Raw genomic sequence first — 4,939 nt, forward strand, 5'->3', positions numbered from 1 at the left:
AATTGTACTCACTTCTTGATAGATTTTTATGCCTAAATATTTTAGTTCTTTTTCTTCTCAATTATATTTGTATTTACCATTACACTTACTTGCTGGTAATTTAATACTAAAGTTTCAGTTTTACTATTATTAAATTTCAGGAGTGATTCTTCTTGAAACTTTTCAATCACCTCATCTATTTCTTTTGATTGAATAATTTAAATCTCATATATTTAGCTAAATGTTATCTGCAAAAAGCTGTATTTTAGAATGACAATCCCTATTAATTGAGCATCCATCAATTTTTTCATTGTTTCTTATACTATTAGCTAAATGTTTGATAACTAATGAAAATAGTATTGTGGCAAGGGACACCCTTGCTTTTAGCTTTTGTTTAAAGTGAACCCTTGAGAAATGTAAGATCTAATTTTAACATATGCTTTGGAGTCTCTATACACGTTTTTTTAATATTCCAATAAATTCCTCTGGAAATGAAAATGCTTCTAAAGTTTTAAACAAGTAGTTCCAATCTACAGAATCAAAAGCATTCTCGATATCTAAGCTAATTAGAGCCATTTTTTTGGTTCATTTCGTTTGCTAAATCTGAGATAGTTACTACCCTTTTTATATTCTAAGACATTAATTACATTAATCTATTGAATATAAATCCTGTTTGATCTTTATTAATTAATCTACTATATTTCTTAATCTTGTAGTGAAGATTTTTTCCCCTTCTCCTTGCCCTTACAACACCAAGGTGATGTACGGTGTGGTTGGTGTGTACTGCAAGAAGTGAACTCTCTCAATAACTACCTCCCACATACAAATGAACTGCTGGATGCCGATACACTGACATCCTCTGTGAACTCCCTCCCCATCAGAGCTAAAAGCTGGGCATCCCGTCTACTGAACTTTTTTGCATGTATGTTGTTATATTTTACTTATATCGTTGCATATGTCACCTTTAAGCCCCAACTTCCACTACACATTACCAAGGTTCTAAACTCCTTCCCTTCCCTCTATATTGTCTTTCTCTTTTTTCACAGCATTTAGACACTGACCTTTGCTAACATCTCCTATAGTATTTTGCTCCCTTTTATCTCTATCGTACCTTCTACTTGTAGTCTGCACGGGTCTTTGCTCTCTGCTCCCTCCTCTCTCCTGCCTTCTCAGGTTTACTCTGTACTACTTTCCGCTCTTCCCTCCCTCATGGTTAGTCCCTGAAATTTCTTCCAAGTTAGAAGATCATTACTTCACATAAATATTTTTCTCTGCTTTCCCTTTAGTTGCTACTTGATCTTCCTGCTCTAGCCTCATACTCTAATAACTCTGCCACTTGGGCATATTATACAAATGTACACTTTTAGCTGTCCCTACCCATAAGCTCCTCACCTCAAGGTATCTGTCTCATGTTTTTTACTACAAAATAACAAAAAAGGTAGTGCTTACTGATTGCTTTTTGGTGAATCCTGCTGCCTCTCGAAGTCCGCTCACTCACGGGACTTTTCTCATTACTGTAATAATCTCTCACAGTAACGTATCTCATACCTCCATACATACATTTAATTTGCTGTGATTCCCATAATGCATTGCAACATTTAATAAGTTGTTTCTGGTATCCCATGCCATTTTCTGTTTTCCCCTTCTCCTTGCCATTAAAACACCAAGGTGATATGTGACATGATCAGTGGGCACTGCGTGTAAGATTCTCTATTATTTCATCTGTTTTGAACAATTTCAGTTATCTATTATTTTATCTGTATTGAACACTTTCAGTTATCTATTACATAAGATATAGCATCCTTTTAGTTTTGTTTTACCTCTGGACTTAAACTATATCATATCTGTGAAGCATAATATCAACAGAGGCTACTAAGGATTAGCATTCTTTGAGAGCTGCAGGAATTTGTTTAGTCTAACGCTTATGCGGCTTTTATTTACATCTTGTGCATATTATTGTGTTTTGCTCAACTGATTTTTTTTTTTTTGTTTTGCATTGGCCTGCTAATATATTTTAGGACATTTCAAGGTATATTATGTACCAAATTCAAAGAAATTACAGGTATTTACTAATACTGGCCCGTACTTGCCACTGTGCTAGGATATGGAGCCAGGAAGACTATAATTACTTTTGTTTGTTCCAAAATGGTACGTGAACGCATACTTTACACAATTGCCCCTAGCTTCTTGTCTAACTTGCTGATTGCCGCTGGGTATATCTATGATAGTGATATGGACTGTTTATTTGTTTCTGCTTTTCCCATGATTTTACTGCTCTGCAAATTCAGTATACATATATAGAACTGCATATTTAGCATATATATTTTTTGTACTGAGCATCACCCCAGATATTTCAGTCTATAGAACAGCATATGTAGCATATATATTTTTGTACTGTGCATTTGTTATTCCCCAGATATTCTAGTTTTTATAAATTCCACTGTGATTGTGTGGCTGCTACATTCTCTTTATTTAGTTTACAAAGTATGTAACCAAATAGATGTGGAAAAGGATAACACAAGCCACTCGACCAACGTAGTATCAATTTATTGAAATAGCGGCAATCCACAACGTTAAGCGCTTTCAACTGTAACCACAGTCTTCTTCAAAACACTTCATAAAACATTTTGACAGTATTTAAACTCTCACGACATCACAAATTTGAAAACCCCGCCAAAATTCTAAAAGTCACAGTACATCTTTACTTGATATGTTCTATGATGTATAAATAATAAATGACTATGATAAAATAGAACATAAATTAAAACTCTAATAAAATCTAATGTGATAAATCTAATGCTAAAAAAGGTTTTATACTGATATGGTCGTTTATACCAGGAGCTTTGGTAGCATCAGTATAAATCTGCCATTTGCTTTCTGATAAGGCTAATTGCATTTTCCAATTCCCACCCCTAGGTGAGCAAGTGACCTGATCTATTATGTTGAAAAGGAAACTGTGTTGGCTACCTCTATCTAAAATGTGTCTGGATAAGGCATTATTGCTATCTTTTTCTGGATTTTGTAAATATGTTCATATATGCGTTTTTTAAGATGACGCTCAGTTTTCCCTATATAATAGGCAGAACATGAAGTACATGTAGCAAGATAGACCACTTGCTTGGTGTTACAAGTACCATTCCTACTTTTGATAAAAGTGTGATTTAAATCTTGAAGCTGGATACCTCTCACTTCATTAATATACCTACACTGGTTACATGAACCACACTTCCGGGTACCCTTATTGGTATGTATGTGTAGATCACCAGTATGTGGTCTACTTAACAATCTTTTTAAACTTGGAGCTGTCTTATATGCACATCTGGGATAAGGGTCCCAGTCGTGTCCCATATGATGATCAGTGAAAATATCCCAATGTCTCTGTAAGATCTCTTTTATAGTATGCACGAATGGTGTATAAGTTAATACACATACTCTGCCTATTGTTGTTTTACCATGAATTTCTCGTGCTGTTTTACTCTCAAATCACACTTTTATCAAAAGTAGGAATGGTACTTGTAACACCAAGCAAGTGGTCTATCTTGCTACATGTACTTCATGTTCTGCCTATTATATAAGGAAAACTGAGCGTCATCTTAAAAAACGCATATATGAACATATTTACAAAATCCAGAAAAAAGATAGCAATAATGCCTTATCCAGACACATTTTAGATACAGGTAGCCAACACAGTTTCCTTTTCAACATAATAGATCAGGTCACTTGCTCACCTAGGGGTGGGAATTGGAAAATGCAATTAGCCTTATCAGAAAGCAAATGGCAGATTTATACTGATGCTACCAAAGCTCCTGGTATAAACGACCATATCAGTATAAAACCTTTTTTAGCATTAGATTTATCACATTAGATTTTATTAGAGTTTTAATTTATGTTCTATTTTATCATAGTCATTTATTATTTATACATCATAGAACATATCAAGTAAAGATGTACTGTGACTTTTAGAATTTGGTTTTCAAATTTGTGATGTCGTGAGAGTTTAAATACTGTCAAAATGTTTTATGAAGTGTTCTGAAGAAGACTGTGGTTACAGTTGAAAGCGCTTAACTTTGAGGATTGTCGCTATTTCAATAAATTGATACTTATCCTTTTCCACATCTATTTGGTTACATTGTTGCAGTTCACTAGTTTACAAAGTATGTCTGCTTACATAGTTTGGAACTAGGCTATTGACCCTAGGGCCTATACAAGCCTAGCCATAACAATTCCCTGGCTATTTCTTCCCAGAATATTTACTTCCCTGGTCCGCTGTCTAGCAGGGTGACTGACATGATCCCCGTGGTGAATTTCCTATCTCCTATCCAATCATCAAGGTTCCTTTTGAAGTGGCCAAAGAGGCGCTCAGCTTGGCATGTATGGGCAATCTATTCCAGTGTATGGGGAGTCTCTGGGTCAGGAACCTATCTGTCCAGCATGTTTAGTTCATTGTGATGACCAGGTTTAGATCCCTGGAGCATGTGGCTCTGAGGGATTGGTATTTCTTTAAGTGCAGCATGTCCAACAGCTCAGGGTTTGACATGGCCTTGTATGTTAAGCAGAGATCATCTCTGTGTAGGCGATATCTGACAGAGTATAGCTGGAGTTTTTTTTAGATGGTTAGCAGAGGACATTTGCTTTAGGCTTGTGATTCATTTAGTGAGGTATTTCTGTGGCCTTTCTAGTTGTTGCAGATGTCTTGTGAGGTACATACGAAAAGGGGAGTTGCACTCTATAATGGGTCTGAGGGATGAGTACAGTGGGACAATTACCTCCTTTTTTCTGGATGAAAAGCCCTTAGTGATGAGGTGTGCCACATAGAAGGATTTCCTGACTGTTGTGGTGATATGGTTATCGAAGGTGAGACCACTGTCCACCTGTGTCCCTAAGTCCCTTATCACACTTTCGGTGTTTAGTGTACTGCCACTTATGTGATAATTCATGGGTACATGTTTTTTCCCAAAGG

This window comes from Protopterus annectens, chromosome 7.part0, assembly GCF_019279795.1.
Source record: "Protopterus annectens isolate FY-2018-M chromosome 7.part0, PAN1.0, whole genome shotgun sequence".
Lineage (NCBI taxonomy): Eukaryota > Metazoa > Chordata > Ceratodontiformes > Protopteridae > Protopterus > Protopterus annectens.